Genomic DNA, 18,447 nt, shown 5'->3' with positions numbered 1-18,447 from the left:
TTTACATTTGTTTATTTGAAAGGCAGAGAGACAGAGATCTCCTGGCCACTGATCCATTCCCCAAATGTCTGCAACAGCCAGGGCTGGGCCAGGCTGAAGCCAGGAGCCCCAAACTCAATTTGGGTCTCCTGTGTGGGTGACAGGGATCCAAATATTTGGGCTGTCACTTACTTCCTCCCAGGGTCTAGGCGAGCAGGAAGCTGGAATTCAAAGTGGAGCCAGGCCTCAAATCCAGGCACTCTGATAGGGGCTACCAGCATACCAAGCTGTGTCTTAACTGCTGCACCAAATGTCCAAAACAATGGTCTTTTAAAAAACAAACAAAAAATCTTCCCATTAGCATCAGAGTTGGGGGAGGGGGGAGCAGGTTACAGGTACAGATTCTGAAACTCTGCAGTCTTAAGAGACTGGGTGGCTGTAGCCTCATTTTGAGTATCCATCCCTGTGCAACAGGAGAGAAACAGGACTCATTTAGAAAAATATCAAGCTCCTCACAACTGGACACGTGTCCATTTCTAGCTCCAAACCAGTCAGGAGCGAGGAGTGTCAGCTCCTAACCGGCAGTGACCCCTGCTGCCCTGGTAGGGACTCCTGAATGTTCAAGCATGCCCAAAATGGCCTCATGTGAACTTTCCGGGGTGATGGTATTGAGCACCATTGCTGTGGTGTGTCGTGTGCAAAAAGAGTGAAAGCCAAATCAGCGGTGCCTGTGCAGATCACCTAGCTGGGTGCCAAATGCTGTCCTGTGCCCAGGGGTTTGAGCCAGATTGAAGTGCCCTGTGCACTGGGGGAACGGGCACGCCTTCCCACCCCCATGAAAGCACCTGTTCGGCTCCCACAGGACAGCAAGTTGACGGAAGCTCACCCTGCAGTGCTGTCCGTGTGTTGGAGTATGCGCGCCCCATAAACCCTTCTGGGTTGCATATTGGCCCCTTGTCAATTTCTATCTGCAAGTGAGCCAAAGACCCTGGGCTTGGTAAGGCCACTGTGATGTACAAATAGTTCCACTTTCTGGAAGCAGGTTTGTGACAATGTTTCAGGATCACCTTTTGCAGCATGAGTTAATCAAAGAAAAAAAGACAAAGGTTGTCCCTTGCATTCTTCATTAAAAAAATTTTATATATTTGAAATGCAAAATGAGAGAGAGAGAGAGAGCAGGAGGGAGGGAGGGAGGGAGGCAGGGAGAGAGAGAGAGAGATCTTTCATCCGCTGGTTCATTCCCCAACTGCCCACAGTAGCAGGGCCGAGTCGGGCTGAAAGCAGGAAATACAGCTGCATCTCCCACGTGGGTGGCAGGAACCCAGCACCTGGGCCTTCCCCTGCTGCTTCTCATGCACATCGCAGGAAACTGAACGCAAGTGCAGACGGACACCCCACGCAGGGGCTCCAGCCACCGCGCTGGCACATCGCCTGCCCGTGTTCTCCACCTCCTTTCAGGCCTGGGACCTTCCACGTCTCACCTGTCGACAGGCGTGTTGGCCTGCCAGGTATGTAGCCTGCTTCCTCGCCACACCCCCCCCAGCACCAGGTGAACACCACGCTCCCCATCAGCAGCTTCCTGCCTGACTCGCAGGCGCACACCTGTCCTTTCCCAAGGTCCTCCTGGGGGGACGTCAAGCACACACCTGTGGGGCCTGTAGAATCAAGCTTTTTTTTTTTTTTTCCTTGAATTTTTATTTTTTTAAAGGTTTACTTGAAAGTCAGTTACCGAGAGAGTCGAGCTTATTTTTTAAAACTAGAGGCTTACCTGAACATCTTGCTCCCCCAAGCACAGAACCTAACAATTCCCATGCTCTCTCTAATCTGGTCTTCTACTATTTTGTTGGTTGCCCCAATCAATTAACACATTTCCACATAGAGCTTAAGAAACCTTGTGCCCACCCCCACCCCCCATTGAAATATTAAGGAATTCAGCTGTAAAAGCTTCCTGGCCCAGGATTTGGGGGGGGGGGTGTCGAGGTTTCTTTCATTTTAAAAAAAATATTTATTTATTTATTTATTTGAGTGCTAGTTAGAGAGAGAGGGAAATGGTTCACTCCCCAGATGGCCAATCAGAAGCCAGGAGCTTCTTCTGGGTGCGGGGACAGAGCCTTCCAAGTGAGAACTCTGGTAGCTGCTTCAGTCACAGGAGCTGCAGACCCCGGCCCACTCAGAGGACGGGGTCGTGCACACTTCCGCTAAGACAAGCAAGCCCCGCACAGAGACCTGGGGAGCGCGGCCCGCTGGACGCTGGGGGTGGACAGCCCAGCAGGCCCCGCGCGCTCCCGGCGGGGAGGCCAGCCCAGGTCCCCAAGCCCCCGGGCGCCCCGCGGCCCAGGAAGCGAGCCGCGCGCCCAGCACCGCGGGGCCCCACGCCCCTCCCCGCCGCACGGCGGCGCTGCGCAAGGCCGGCCGTTGTCCGGGCCGTTGGGCGCCCACGTGGTTTCTGGACGCCTGGAGGCCGGCGCGGGGGCGGGCGCCATTACGAGAGGCCGGGGGCGCGGGGTGGAGCCACGAGGAGCCCAGAGCGCGCCCGCGGCGGCGGCGTCGGGTGGGAAGACGAGGCGCGGCACTGGGGGGCGTGGCGGCCGGCCTGCAGGCGGGGGCGCGTCCAGGGCAGGAAGCTGGAGTCCCCGTCGAGGCGTCCGGCGCGATGGCAGGGGCCGCCCCCGGGGCGGCGGCAGGGGCAGCGCGGCTCGCCACGCCCGCCACGCCCGCCGCCGGGCGCGTCGTCCAGGGCGAGCGGGCCAGAGGCGCGGCGAAGATGCTCGAGGTCCTGGTGCTGCAGGTGAGCGAGCGGCCCGCGCACGGACGGTCGGGCCCGGGTCGGTGCAGGCGGGAGGCTGGAGTGCGGGTGGGGGTCGCTTCAGAAGGGGGCGCGTGCGCTGTTCCCGACGACCCCGGAGGGCGGTTGCTGCGAGCTGTCTCGCACTAGGTGTGCGTGCCTGACTCGGGCACGTTGGCAGGTGTGTCGGTGCCCCGCACACCCCAGCCCACGTCCGCCCTAGGTTAGGGCCCTCGCGGGGAACCCTGGACCTGGCTCCCGCCCTTCCCCCGCCGCCCTCGGGGCTCGGCTTCGGGGACCCCCCCCCCCCCACGCCGCCCTTCCCGAGGAAGCCGGAGGGGAGGCGCTGGAGGAGGGAGTTTACAAACCGGAGCCAGGGTGTGGGATGGGGAGGGGCGCCGCGAAGGAGGGGGATGGGTGGTGTTTGTGTTCTGTGGATTCACCCGACCAGAGCGTCACACACCCCGGAAGCCGCTGACTCCTTGCAAGGAGGCCTGGCTCTCAGACTTTTCAATTTGTTTTATTTACTTGACAGAGTTAGTGAGAGACACAGACAGAGGGACAGAAAGGTTCAGAAAGGTTCCTTGGTTCACCCCACAAATGGCCGCCACGGCCGGGGCACCGCGCTGATCCGATGGCAGGAGCCAGGAGCCAGGTGCTTTTCCTGGTCTCCCATGGGGTGCAGGGCCCAAGTACTTGGGCCATCCTCCACTGCACTCCCGGGCCACAGCAGAGAGCTGGCCTGGAAGAGGGGCAACCGGGACAGAATCCGGCGCCCCGACCGGGACTAGAACCCGGTGTGCCGGCGCCGCTAGGCGGAGGATTAGCCTAGTGAGCCGCGGCGCCGGCTATATTGTTTTTAGATAAATAGTATACCTTTATGGTTGCAAATACCTAACACAAGTGCAACTTGTTTGACCAGCAGACCCAAATGCAAACATGTCAATAACTTAAAAAAAAATTTTTTTTTAGTTTTTCTGTACCAACAAATTGAGAACAGCCTATTTATCATATTTATTTAAGTCAGGTGCACCAGAAAGGTAATTTGTGTTAATTTAGCAGTTTTTAATAATTTTTATATAGACACACAATCTGCACATAAGTATCTGGCTCCTGCCATCGGATCAGCCCGGTGCGCCGGCTGCAGCGGCCATTGGAGGGTGAACCAACGGCAAAAAGGAACACCTTTCTCTCTGTCTCTCTCTCACTGTCCACTCTGCCTGTTGGAAGAAAAAAAAAGAAAAGAAAAGACAAAAAAAAAAAAAAAAAAAAAAAAACAATTAATGGGGCTGGCTCTGGTGCAACAGGTTAACGCCCTGGCCTGAAGCGCCGACATCTCACGTGGGCGCCGGCTCCTGGCTTCAGATTGGCACAGCTCCGGCCATTGCGGCCAATTGGAGAGTGAACCAGCAGATGGAAGACCTCTCTCTCTAACTCTGACTTTCAAATAAAGAAATCTTAAGAGTGTTAATTTTTTTTATCTATGACGTCAGTAACCACCCGAGGCTCTTGACATGAGCTGCATAGGTTAAGGAAGCCTTTTGAGTCCACAACTCTCAGTATTTGGACAAGGCCATAAGCAAAGTGGAAGTTCTCTCCTCCCTTTAGAGAAAAGTACATCCTCTTTTGATGGCTGCTGCTTTCCACTGGGGCCTCCCGGAGATCCTTCACGTAGAACATTTTTTGCCACAGTGTCTTAGCTTTCTATGCTTGACATGTAAAACAAGTCCATATTTAAACAGACTTTTAAAACTTTGAAACTTAGCCGGCGCCGTGGCTCAATAGGCTAATCCTCCACCTTGCGGCGCCGGCACACCGGGTTCTAGTCCCGGTCGGGGCGCCGGATTCTGTCCCGGTTGCCCCTCTTCCAGGCCAGCCCTCTGCTGTGGCCAGGGAGTGCAGTGGAGGATGGCCCAAGTGCTTGGGCACTGCACCCCATGGGAGACCAGGAAAAGCACCTGGCTCCTGGCTCCTGCCATCGGATCAGCGCGGTGCGCCGGCTGCAGCGGCGGCCATTGGAGGGTGAACCAACGGCAAAGGAAGACCTTTCTCTCTCTGTCTCTCTCTCTCACTGTCCACTCTGCCTGTCAAAAATAAAAAAAAATAAAAATAAAAAAAAAAAACTTTGAAACTTTTAGAACTCAGCTGTTTTTAAAACAAGTAGAACTTAATGAGACAAAGATTATCTCAGTAGGATACAAAAAACTATTTTCCCAAATATCTATTAACACTTATGTATTTCATCAACCTCATTGCTTTTACAGAGGATCAGATTTTAACCTTACGTCAAAAAAAAAAAAAAAAAACAGATTGATAACTTTTGAAGCTAACAAAAAAATTTTATAACCATGTAAGACTTCCACACACCTTTTGCAGCTTACCTAAACCGTTTTATCTTTTCCATTCCAATTTACAATCTATGTCCTTTCTTTATTATTTCACTAAGAAGCACAGTTTTGACTTGGCAACCTTTTTTCCATCTGTTGATTTTCTTGATTTACATTGAAAATAGCAATTTAAAAGCATATCCCGAATTTCAACCTTAGTTACTTCTGAGCAGTCTTGAATTATGTTTACTTATAGACAGCTTATGAAAACCTATTTGTCAACAAATCCAGAGTTTTTCATAGACTGTAAGGTGTTAAGAGTACCTAAGTTTACATGTAGACACATGTATCTCATTTACCTTTACCCAATTTACATTTAGCAACTACACAGATTGTTAGGGTTGGAGTAGCTGGGGTTCTGGCCTTTTGTACCCCACCCCCCCCTGCCGCCCCGGGATGAGAGAACTGACATCAACGGAGACAGGCCACTTCATTAAGGCAAAGAGGGAGAAGCATCCTGTTCTAGAAAAGTCTGGTCTGGAGTGCACTTGGGGCTGGGGTTTTATCTGGTTAAGGAGGGAGTTTGCCACTGTCGCTGTGGGGGAGGGAGAAGACTTTGCAGCTGGTGGAAAGTGGAACTAGGGGGCTCTGGGAAGCCTTGGGAACTTTCCTCAAATCTAATTAGAAAGCTGCCCTGTGCAGCTCATCTATTTAATTAGTTGTTTTGCAAGGAGTCTGGGGGAGGTTGCACCTGGTTCCCCAACCAGAGGAGGTTGCACTGGTTGTCAGAAGGAAGGGAGGAAATGGGGAGGGGGTGGGCTGAGGGCAGAAGGAATGCGGAAGGGGCGATGAGCCCTTTACAGATGACTGAAGATACTGGCATTGTATCATACTTTGTCTGAATTAATGTCAGAATTACATTTATATGGAATTTTATTTTTTATAAAACTGGAAATCAGTTTTATCAACCTGAGATCTGTTAAATGGCCATTTTTCATTTAGTCACCTGCTGTCTGGCAAGGGTTAGCATCATTGCAGAACCTGTAATGGTTGCATAGAAGCCAATAGGGATAACAGTTGAAGCCTTCATAGGTAAGCAGATGACAGCCACATTTCATTCCCAGGACAGATTTCTCTTTCTTTTTGGACCTTGGGAAAGCCTCTAGCACAACTTCAATGGTGTCAGCTAGAAACAAGTTTAAGTAAAAGACAAAGGCCTCTGCCACACTTGGGGAGGCTCGGTTCCTGCACCCTGCTTGGCTGTTGCCGTGAGAGCACACGCTCTTGTTCTGCAGGGAGGGCTCTGCTCCGGCACTGAACCCTGAGCTGCTTCCCGCCCTCTGCTTGGCGGGCTCCACTCTTTCCTTGGGGTGAGTGTCCAGGCTTTTTTGTTTGTTTGTTTGTTTGTTTTTTGTTTGGAGGCCAGAGACTAGTTAAAGCAGTGAAAACAGATTTTATTCAGTACCTCCTGAGGAGAGCTGAGCTCCATTACCAGTGGTGCAGAGGTGCCTGGGTGTTTTAAAGGGAGGGCTGGGGTTGGCACAGCTCAAGGGAAGAGTGAGAAGAGGTCATTCAGGGTAAATGCGGTGATCCCAGCTGTGTGTGCTAGCTGGAAGTTATGGAAGTTAGCACGCTGTCTTCTTGCAGAAACTGGCATGGCGGCCCTGGCCTCATAGGAGTGGCTACTGAGCAGGGACACACTTCCAGATTTGTAAGCTTTTTTGAGTGAAGCCTCTAAGAACAGAAGGTTGGGGCCTGCCTCAGATGATAGCCTGAACAGTCAGTTCTTCTGGCATTGTGGAGCTTTCTCTGGCAGGCAGGCAGGCAGGCAGGCTTGCTTATTTATTTATCAGTTTTATTTAAGAGTGACAGGGGGTGGGGGAGAGAAATAGCTCTTATCTACCGATATACTTCCCAAACGCCTACCATAGCCAGGACTGGACTGAAGCCAAAGCTGGCAGTAGGGAACCCATTCCAGGTCTCCTGCATGGGTAGCAGGAACCCAATTGGGCCATCACTGCTGCCTCCCAGGCTCTGCATTAGCAGGAAGCTGGAGTCAGGAGCTGGAACTGAATATTGAATCTTTAGCACTCTGGCGGGGGGATTCAGTGAGTGTCATGACTGTTAAGCCACATGCTCACCACTCAAGTGAGCACTTTAATGAATAATTGCAGTCATCCCAGGGTTGTGGCCTTGTGCTGCTGGAAGCCGGAATCTGGTTGTCTCTGAGTGCGAAGGACTGAATGGAGCCACATGCCCGGAGTGCTGTTTCTAGGGGCAGCAGCTGTAACTGCGTGCTCCTCTGAGCCCTGCACTGCTCACTTACTCAGTACTCCTTGCTGTCTCCCCCATTGCCGTTCAGGACTTGGTAAGGGTGGGAGGGGTGTTGATGTGCAGACATCAGGGCTCCCTCTATGGCTCTATTTCAGAATTTCTCCCCCTAATCCTCACTGGCACCAACAGCTCTGATTCCTCGAGCCACAGTGTGACTTTGTGTTGCGTTGTTGCCACTCTGTACAACTGGGAGGTGTTCTGGGATAGTGCCCAGTGAAGTTCCTTCTTTCGAGGGTCAGCTCTCCAGTGTCTGTTGCTTATGCTAGCTCTTCATTTATTTTGTGTTTTTTCAGGGTTCATAATTGTGCTGTGTGTGTAACTTATACACTATTTTGCCCTTGCCAGAATGACTGCTGTTCATTTTCCAGTTATTTATTATGAGAATAGTCAAACATTCAGAAAAATAATACGATTACTAAGATGAACTCTTCTATTCCTGCCACTGGTAACTTAGACGCCATATCTCTGGGTGTTTCTGCTTCCATACCTTTTCAGTAGACAGAGTTAGGGAAAACCTCTGAAAAATCGTGCGTTCTGGCTGGCGCTGTGGTTCACTTAGCTAATCCTCCACCTGTGGCACCGGCACCCCAGGTTCTAGTCCCAGTTGGGGCGCTGGATTCTGTCCCAGTTGCTCCTCTTCCAGTCTAGCTCTCTGCTGTGGCCCGGGAAGGCAGTGGAGGATGGCCTATGTCCTTGGGCCCAAAACCTGCATGGGAGACCAGGAGGAAGCACCTGGCTCCTGGCTTCAGATCGGCGCAGCATGCTGGCTGTAGCGGCCATGTGGGGGGTGAGCCAACAGAAGGAAGACCTTTCTCTCTCTCTGTCTCTCACTGTCTAACTCTGCCTGTCCAAAAAAAAAAAAAAAAAAATCATGAGTTCTTTTTTAAAATTTAATTTTATTTATTTGAAAGAGTTACAGAGAGAGGTAAAGACAGAAAGAGTGTTCTTCCATCTGCTGGTTCATTCCCCAGATGGCTACAACGGCCGGAGCTGTGCCAATCCGAACCCAAAAGCTTCCTCCAGGTCTCCCACGTGGATGCAGGGGCCCAAGGACTTGGGCTATCTTCTACTGCTTTCCCAGGCCACAGCAGAGAGCTGGATCAGAAGTGGAGCAGCTGGGACTCGAACCGGCACCCATATGGAATGCTGGCGCTTCAGGCCAGGGCTTTAACCCACTGCACCACAGCGTCTGCCCCAAATCATGAGTTCTTAGTGATGTTGTCAATCAAACTTAATTTTGGGGGGCTGGTGCTGTGGAATAATAGGCTAAGCCTTTGCCTGTGATACCGGCATCCCTTATGGGCGCCAGTTCATGTCTTAGCTACTCCTCTTCTATCCAGCTCTATTGTATGGCCTGGAAAAGCAGTAAAAGATGGTCCAAGTATTTGGGCCCCTGCACCTGCATGGGAGACCCAGAAGAAGCTCCTGGCTCCTGGTCTCGGATCTGCCCAGCTCTGGCCATTGTGGGCATTTGGGGAGTGAACTAGCGGATGAAAGACCTTTTTCTCTGTCTCTCCCTCTCTCTGCAACTCTACCTCTCAAATAAATAAAATCTTTTTAAAAATTTAATTTTCCATTTTATAATTCTTTTCCCTAACAATAAAAATCTTGGTTTCTAATAACAAGAGTAGATAAGACCCATTCAGAGAATTCAGTCGAAGTTTCATCCTTATTCTTTCTACTCCATTCTTTTCTCCTGTAGGAGGTAATCTGTATTTGTTTTGGTTCATCTGCTGTCATTTAAAAAATATGAGCAGGCTGTATATATATTCATACTTATTTTTCTTACACAAAAAGAATACTAAAAATGTTCTGAACCTTTTATATATATGGATGTTTTAATAGGTATTTTAATAATAAGAATATTTTTAATATTTATATTTTTAAGCTACAGGAGACCAAATAGAACTGATTGCTTTTTGAGTTGTACTACATAATTGAGAATTACATATTATTGATTACATGTTTTAAATTTTATCTTTGGCTCTTTGGTATGACCATTTAAGATAAAGGTAGTTGTCAAAAATGATAGATCACTTAAATTAGAAAGTTACATGGTTCTGAGGTTTATTTGGTTTTAAAAGAAATCATGCATGATTTTATAATCTTTTAAAAATTCTGCAGGTTGAAGACCCAGATTGCTTCTGCGTTATTATAAAAGGATGTAGTCCCTTTTTGGATCATGAAGTCGACTATCAAAAACTAAATAGCGCCATGAATGGCTTCTATAACAGCATGTGTAAAGATACAGAAATAAAACCATCAGTGTTGGAAGAAGGACAGGTATGTATCTGAATGCACTTTATTTATTGTATCTTTATTATTTATTTATGTGCCATCAGTTACCCGTAAGCAGGTTTTGAAGGTCTGGGTTCTGCAGGAGGCAGCCTGTGAGTTGGTGCTGGTCAAACTGGCTGTGAGTAGTATTCTCTGGCACCCCCTCCCGGGCCTGAGCTCTGTGCCTTTTGACTTAAAAAAGCAACTTATAAAAAGTAGTAGCAGCCAGGACTTGAACTGACACACATATGTGATGCCAGCACTGCAGGCAGTGGCTTTACCTGCTGCACCACAGCACCGGCCCTGTTAATAGGCTTTTTAATTTCTGCTTGTTTGCTGGGTGAACATGATCTCTTGTTTTAACTTGCATTTTTTCACTTGCAAAGTTGGGTATCTCTTTAGTGTTTATTGTGTGTGTGTGGAGAGAGACTGATTTACCTGTTATTTTAGATTGATATTTCTCTTTAGTTATTTGACTTTATCTTATTAGAAATCTAATATTTGTTTAAAAAGAAAAGCTCATTAAGTATTTTTTATGTGAATAGTTTTAGAACTGCTATATTGTACTTTATCCTTGTAATTTTTTTTATTCGAAAGTCAGAGTTAGAGAGAGAGAGAGAGAGAGAGAGAGAGAGAGAATATCTTCTATCTACTGGCTTACTCCCCAGATGGCCACAATGGCTGGTTCTGGGCCCGGTGGAATCTGGGAGCTCCATCTGGGTCTCCCATGTTGGTAGCAGTGGCCCAAGCACTTGGGCTACATTCTGCTGCTTTTCCTAGGCCATCAACAGGGAGCTGGATTGGAAGTAGAGCGGCCTGGAAATGAACCGGTGCCCATAATGGGATGGTGGCTTCACAGATGATGGCTCCACCTGGGACCCCGTAATACCTGCCCCCTGTAATTATCTAGATGTAGTGTAGATACTACCTTTCTTAGTAAAAATAAAAATAACTACTACTTTTGAACATTGATTATGTCTAGGCTGTGGGGTAAATGTTCTCTATATACTTCCTTGTTTTTTTTTTTTTGTTTGTTTGTTTTTTTTTTTTTTTTTTGTAAGAGTTAGAAGTAGAGTCAGCGAGAGAGCGAATCCATTCCTTCCATTGGTTCTCTCACCAAAAATCCGCAGTGGCCAGAGCTGAGCTGATCCAAAGCCAGGAGCCAAGAGTTTCTTCCAGGTCTTCCACGCAGGTGCAGAGACCCAAGGACTTGGGCCATCCTCTACTGCTTTCCCAGGCCATAGCATAGAACTGGATCAGAAGAGGAGCAGCCAGGACATGAACCACTGCCCATATGGGATGCCAGCACTGCAGGCTGGGCTTTAACCCACTGCACAACAGCACGCCTCCCCCCCCCCCCCATTTGATCTTTAAAACAACTCTTGGAAGGAATGGATCTTGTGATACAGCCGAGTAAGCCACTGCTTGGGGCACCTTTGGTTCCATACTGGAGTACCTGATGTAAGTCCTGGCTGCCCACTTCCAGGACAGCTTCCTGCTAATGCCCTAGGAGACAGCAAATGGTGGATCGAATCCTGAATACCTGCCACCTGTGAGGGAGACCTGAGTGGAGTTCCTGGCTCCTGGTTTCGGCATGGTCCAGGCCCAGTTGTTGGAGACATTTGGAGAGTGAACCAGTAGATAGAAGATTTCTCTCTCTCTCTTGCCCTCTCTGATGCTCTGCCTTTCAAATAAATAAAAATGAATAAACATTTAAAAAACTAAAATAACTCTTGAAGTATGGTGGTAGCATATGTGATAGATCCAAACAAGAGAAATGTAAAATATATTATTCTGATCTTGACTTTTTATTTTATTTTTATTCCTTCTAAATACTGGTTTCTCCTGATTTTCTACTGCCTATACCGTTTCCTATGATTTTCTTTCCAAAGCATAGGCGAGATGTAGAAAGGTTAAGTTGATAGAGATCAAATGGGAGGTGGCGAATGGGTGCTCTAGTGGGCAGAGTGAGGACCATAGCAGCCACTTCCCCACAGCTGCCCCTACACTGTTGGCTTAGCCGACATGTACTGATCCCTCTCTGTGCCAGCCTGTGGAGATGCAGTGATCCCAGAATCGCTGCCCCAGGGAGCTTGTGTTTTGATTTGTCACAGGTAACTGATGTTGCAGCAGACAGTGCCAGGTGGTGAGCACAGGTCACCTCACTGGGGCCCTGGGATGTGAGTTTGTGTTGGTGCAAGCAGCAGTGTGGAGAGAGGTGTGTCACAGGAAGCAGCTGGGGTCTTTATCCCCACCCAGAGCAGGGCCAGAGCTGTGCTCTGTTGTGTGCATCGTGTGCTTGATTGGTCATGCAGAAAGAGCCCTGTGTGTGGTTTACAAAGCAAGGTTAGTGTACTAACTAAAGTGTCCTTGGCCCTCACCGGAGTGTTGCAGTGTTCCCACTGGTTTCCTTTTTCTGGTCCAGGGTCTGAGCCAGGCCTCCAGCTTGCCTCCAGTGTCCTGTCTGGTTAGTCTCCCAGAGTCTGGGACAGTTCTTCAGTCTTCCTTCATGGCCTGGACGCTTCTGAAGAGTCCTGGTCAGTTATGCTGCAGAGGAACGTTCAGTTTGACTTGGCCTGATGTTCTCATGATCAGACTGAGGTTGTGCGTGTTGGCAGAGAGAGAGAGAGGTCTGCCATCCACTGGTTCACCCCCAACTGACTGTGACGGCTGGAGCTACGCCGATCCAAAGCCAGGAGCCAGGAGCTTCCTCTGGGTTTCACACACAGGTGCAGGAGCCCAGGGACTTGGGCCATTTTCTGCTTTCCCAGGCCATAGCAGAGAGCTGGATCGGAAGTGGGGCAGCTGGGACTAGAACTGGCACCCGTATGCCATGCCAGCACTGCAGGCAGCAGCTTTACCTGCAACACCACAGTGCCAGGCCCTAGCAGGCATTCTTAATTTGCTATGGTGAGGTTCACTTTTTCCATCATTCCTTCTACAGTTTTAAAACTTTAATTATCTTTTTAAAAAAGATTTATTTATCTATTTGAAAGTCAGAGAGAGAAGGAGAGACAGAGAGAGAGAGAAGTCTTTCATCTACTGCTTCCCTGTCCAACCAGCTGCAATGGCCAGAGTTGAGTTGACCTGAAGCCAGGAGCCAGGAACCTTCCCTGGGCCTCCCACATGGGCACAGGGGCCCAAGCACCCGGGCCATCCTCTGGTGCCTTCCCAGGTCATTGCATAGAGCTGGATTGGAAGTGGAGCAGACAAGATCCGAACTAGCACCCACATGGGATGCAGGATGCTGGCACCACAGGCCTAGGCCCTAAGACGTTGAACCACAGCACTGGTCCTTTATTTATCTTTTTTGAAAAAGATTTTATTGGCCAGCCCCGTGGCTCACTAGGCTAATCCTCTGCCTGCAGCGGCGGCACCCCGGGTTCTAGTCCCAGTCAGGGCGCCGGATTCTGTCCCAGTTGCTCCTCTTCCAGGCCAGCTCTCTGCTGTGGCCTGGGAGTGCAGTGGAGGATGGCCTGAGTGCTTGGCCCCTGCACCTGCATGGGAGACCAGGAGGAGGCACCTGGCTCCTGGCTTCGGATTGGAACAGTGCACCGGCTTCAACGCGCCGCCCGTGGCAGCCCCTTGGGGGGTGAACCAACGGAAAAAGGAAGACCTTTCTCTCTCTCTCTCTCTCTCTCTCTCACTCTCTCTCTCACTCTCTCACTCTCACTGTCCTACTCTGCTTGTCAAAAAAAATAAATAAAATAAAAAATATTTTTTTTAACTTTTATTTAATGAATATAAATTTCCAAAGTACAGCTTATGGATTACAATGGCTTCCCCCCATAACGTCCCTCCCACCCAGAACCCTCCCCTTTCCCGCTCCCTCTCCCCTTCCATTCACATCAAGATTCATTTTCGATTCTCTTTATGTACAGAAGATCAGTTTAGCATACATTAAGTAAAGATTTCAACAGTTTGCTCCCACACAGAAACATAAAGTGAAAAATAATAGATGATTTTTAAATGATGATGAAATCAGATCAGACCTATTGTCATGTTTCATCCCAGTGAGAGTCAAGTTGGGAATTAATTTCTCTTTTTTTTTTTTTTTTACAGAAGATCAGTTTAGTATACATTAAGTAAAGATTTCAACAGTTTGCACCCCCATAGAAACACAAAGTGAAATATACTGTGTGAGTACTCGTTATAACATTAAATCTCACTGTACAGCACATTAAGGACAGAGATCCTACATGAGGAGTAAGTGAACAGTGACTCCTGTTGTTGACTTTACAAATTGACACTCCTGTTTATGGCATCAGTAATCTCCCTATGCTCCAGTCATGAGTTTCCAAGGCCATGGAAGCCTTTTGAGTTCTCCAACTCCTATCTTGTTTAGACAAGGTCATAGTCAAAGTGGAGGTTCTCTCCTCCCTTCAGAGAAAAGTACCTCCTTCTTTGAAGACCTGTTCTTTCCACTGGGATCTCACTCACAGAGATCTTTCATTTAGTTTTTTTTTTTTTTTTTTCTGCCAGAGTGTCTTGGCTTTCCATGCCTGAAATACTCTCATGGGCTTTTCAGCCAGATCCGAATGCCTTTAGGGCTGATTCTGAGGCCAGAGTGCTGTTTAGGACATCTGCCATTCTATGAGTCTACTGTGTATCTTGCTTCCCATGTTGGATCACTCTCCCCTTTATTTATTCTACCGGTTAGTATTAGCAGGTACTAGACTTGTTTATGTGCTTCCTTTGACTCTTAGTCCTTTCATTATGATCAATTGTGAACTGAAATTGATCACTTGGACTGGTGAGATGGCATTGGTACATGCCACCTTGATGGGATTGAATTGGAGTCCCCTGGTATGTTTCTAACTCTACCATTTGGGGCAAGTCAGCTTGAGCATGTCCCAAATTGTACATCTCTTCCCTCTCTTATTCCCACTCTTATGTTTAACAGGGATCACATTTCAGTTAAATTTCAACACTTAAGAATAACTGTATTAATTACAGAATTAAACCAGTCATATTAAGTAGAACAGACAAAAAAAATACTAACGGGGATAATGTATTAAGTTGTTAACAGTCGGGGCTATGCTGATCAAGTCACCATTTCTCATAGTGTCCATTTCACTTCAACAGGTTTCCTTTTTGGTGTTCAGTCAGTTGTCACCGATCAGGGAGAACATATGATATTTGTCCCTTTGGGACTGGCTTATTTCACTCAGCATGATGTGTTCCAGATTCCTCCATTTTGTTGCAAATGACTGGATTTCATTGTTTCTTACTGCGGTATAGTATTCTAAAGAGTACATATCCCATAATTTCTTTATCCAGTCTACCGTTGATGGGCATTTAGGTTGGTTCCAGGTCTTGGCTATTGTGAATTGTGCTGCAATAAACATTAGGGTGCAGACCGCTTTTTTGTTTGCCAATTTAAATTCCTCTGGGTAAATTCCAAGGAGTGGGATGACTGGGTCGAACAGTAGGGTTATCTTCAGGTTTCTGAGGAATCTCCAGACTGACTTCCATAGTGGCTTGACCAGTTTGCATTCCCACCAACAGTGGGTTAGTGTCCCTTTTTCCCCACATCCTCGCCAGCATCTGTTGTTGGTAGATTTCTGTATGTGGGCCATTCTAACCAGGGTGAGGTGAAACCTCATTGTGGTTTTGATTTGCATTTCCCTGAGTGCTAATGATCTTGAACATTTTTTCATGTGCCTGTTGGCCATTTGGATTTCCTCTTTTGAAAAATGTCTATTGAGGTCCTTGGCCCATCTCTTAAGTGGGTTGTTGGTTTTGTTGTTGTGGAGTTTCTTGATCTCTTTGTAGATTCTGGTTATTAACCCTTTATCTGTTGCATAGTTTGCAAATATTTTTTCCCATTCTGTCGGTTGTCTCTTCACTCTCCTGACTGTTTCTTTTGCAGTACAGAAACTTCTCAATTTGATGCAATCCCAGTAGTTGATTTTGGCTTTGACTGCCTGTGCCTCCCGGGTCTTTTCCAGAAACTCTTTGCTTGTGCCAATATCTTGAAGGGTTTCTCCAATGTTCTCTAATAACTTGATGGTGTCAGGTCGTAGATTTAGGTCTTTAATCCATGTTGAGTGGATTTTTGTGTAAGGTGTAAGGTAGGGGTCTTGCTTCATGCTTCTGCACGTGGAAATCCAGTTTTCCCAGCACCATTTAGTGAATAGACTGTCCTTGCTCCAGGAATTGGTTTTAGATCCTTGATCAAATATAAGTTGGCTGTAGATGTTTGGGTTGATTTCTGGTGTTTCTATTCTGTTCCACTGGTCTATCCATCTGTTTCTGTACCAGTACCATGCTGTTTTGATTACAACTGCCCTGTAGTATGTCCTGAAATCTGGTGTTGTGATGCCTCCAGCTTTGTTTTTGTTGTACAAGATTGCTTTAGCTATTCAAGGTCTCTTTTGCCTCCATATGAATTTCAGCATCATTTTTTCTAGATCTGAGAAGAATGTCTTTGGTATCCTGATTGGAATTACATTGAATCTATAAATTGCTTTTGGGAGAATGGACATTTTGATGATGTTGATTCTTCCAATCCATGAGCATGGAAGATTTTTCCATTTTTTGGTATCCTCTTCTATTTCTTTCTTTAAGACTTTGTAATTCTCATCGTAGAGATCTTTAACGTCCTTGGTTAAGTTTATTCCAAGGTATTTGATTGTTTTTGTAGCTATTGTGAATGGGATTGATCTTAGCAGTTCTTTCTCAGCCATGGCATTGTTTGTGTATACAAAGGCTGTTGATTTTTGTGCATTGATTTTATATCCTGCCACTTTGCCAAACTCCTCTATGAGTTCCAATAGTCTCTTAGTAGAGTTCTTTGGATCCCCTAAGTAAAGAATCATATTGTCTGCAAAGAGGGATAGTTTGACTTCTTCCTTCTCAATTTGTATTCCTTTAATTTCTTTTTCTTGTCTGATGGCTCTGGCTAAAACTTCCAGAACTATGTTAAATAGCAGTGGTGAGAGTGGTCATCCCTGCCTGGTGCCAGATCTCAGTGGAAATGCTTCCAACTTTTCCCCATTCAATAGGATGCTGGCCATGGGTTTTTCATGAATTGCTTTGATTATATTGAGGAATGTTCCTTCTGTACCCAATTTGCTTAGAGTTTTCATCATGAAAGGGTGTTGAATTTTATCGAATGCTTTCTCTGCATCAATTGAGATAATCATATGGTTTTTCTTTTGCAGTCTGTTAATGTGGTGAATCACATTGGTTGATTTGCGAATGTTGAACCATCCCTGCATACCAGGGATAAATCCCACTTGGTCTGGGTGGATGATTTTTCTGATGTGTTGTTGTATTCTATTGGTGCGAAATTTATTGAGGATTTTTGCGTCTATGTTCATCAGGGATATTGGTCTATAATTTTCTTTTAGTGCTGCATCTTTCTCTGGCTTAGGGATTAAGGTCATGCTGGCTTCATAGAAAGAATTTGGGAGGATTCCATCTTTTTCAATTGTTTGAATAGTTTGAGAAGAAATGGGATTAGTTCTTCTTTAAATGTCTGGTAGAATTCAGCAGTGAATCCATCTGGTCCTGGGCTTTTCTTTGTTGGGAGGGCCTTTATTACTGTTTCGATTTCTGTTTCAGTTATGGGTCTATTTAGGTTTTCTATGTCTTCATGGTTCACTTTTGGTAGATTGAATGTGTCCAGGAATCTATCCATTTCTGATAGATTTTCCTGTTTGCTGGCATACAAGTCCTTGTAGTAATTTCTGATGATTCTTTTTATTTCTTTTTTATGGTGTCTGTTGTTACATTTCCTTTTTCATCTCTGATTTTATTGATTTGGGTCTTTTCTTTTTTTAGTTAGTTGGGCCAATGGGGTGTCCATTTTGTTTATTTTTTCAAAAAACCACCTTCTCGCTTGGCTGATTTTTTGTAATGTTTTTTTTTTTTATTCAATCCTGTTAATTTCTTCTCTGCTTTTAATTATTTCTCTTCTCCTACTAGATTTGGGTGTGGTTTGGCTGCAGTTTTTCTAGGTCCTTGAGACACGCTGAAAGCTCATTTATTTGGTACCTTTCCAATTTCTTGATATAGGCACCTATTGCTATTAACTTGCCTCTCAATACTGCTTTTGCTGTATCCCATAAGTTTTGATATGTTGTGTTGTGAAAACTTCTAAATGTTCTTATCATAAATTTTTTGAAATCCATATCTTGCATTTCTTCTATCTCATCATCTTCATAATCTTGGCTTGGGGTGTTTTGTTTATTTGGAGGCATCATAGTGTCATCGTTGATCTTGTTCCCTCGATTTCTGTGTTTGTTGCTTGGCATAGTTAATTCTTCTTTCGTCACTGTGCTTTTTTTTTTTTTTTATACTATGTCTGTGTTAAGTGGACTGCCTGCTGTTGGAGGAGCCTTGGAGGCTTGAGATGGGTGTGGCCTGATAGCTCTGCTTGGTTCTTCTGGGTTATGGGTGTGCAAAGGTGACACCCTCAGGTTATGCGTGGTAAATCTCTCCTTTTTATTTATTTATTTATTTAGGAGGTAAGTAATACGGCACCGCACTGCTGTGCAGAATTGATGGTATTTAGCTTCCGATCTCTGGCTTCTACCCAAAGAGTCTGTGCAGGCTCTGTTTCTCCTCTGGACTCCCACTGGGTTGCCTAGGCTACTGAATTGTAGTGACTCAGTTCCTTAGCTCTCCCTAGTTGTTATGTAAATCCAGAGTGAAGGCCTGCTCTTTGTCTCTTGCTTGCCTTTGCAAGGTTGGCAGAGAGAGAAACTCCTCTGTACCAGTACCCCCCCACACACACCT

The 18,447-nt window shown here is 46.7% G+C and overlaps 1 protein-coding gene across 4 annotated transcripts in view; it reads left to right on the top strand.

Moving 5' to 3' along the window:
- The first annotated feature begins 2,087 nt into the window (after window positions 1–2,087).
- LOC138846703 (TBC1 domain family member 3D-like) overlaps window positions 2,088–18,447 on the top strand; it is a 39,428-nt gene continuing 23,068 nt past the window's right edge. The window contains exons 1-2 of one of the 4 annotated variants that reach the window (XM_070063228.1): window positions 2,091–2,767; window positions 9,550–9,708. The gene's annotated coding sequence lies outside the window, so the exon portion shown is untranslated. Of the gene's footprint in view, window positions 2,768–9,549; window positions 9,709–18,447 lie in introns of all 4 variants that reach the window. The other 3 variants (XM_070063229.1, XM_070063230.1, XM_070063231.1) reach the window with 3 other exon arrangements.

This window comes from Oryctolagus cuniculus, chromosome 18 (genome assembly GCF_964237555.1).
Source record: "Oryctolagus cuniculus chromosome 18, mOryCun1.1, whole genome shotgun sequence".
Classification (NCBI taxonomy): domain Eukaryota; kingdom Metazoa; phylum Chordata; class Mammalia; order Lagomorpha; family Leporidae; genus Oryctolagus; species Oryctolagus cuniculus.
The sequence above is the reverse complement of the archived record's forward strand: the minus strand, read 5'-3'. Positions and strand labels throughout refer to the sequence as shown.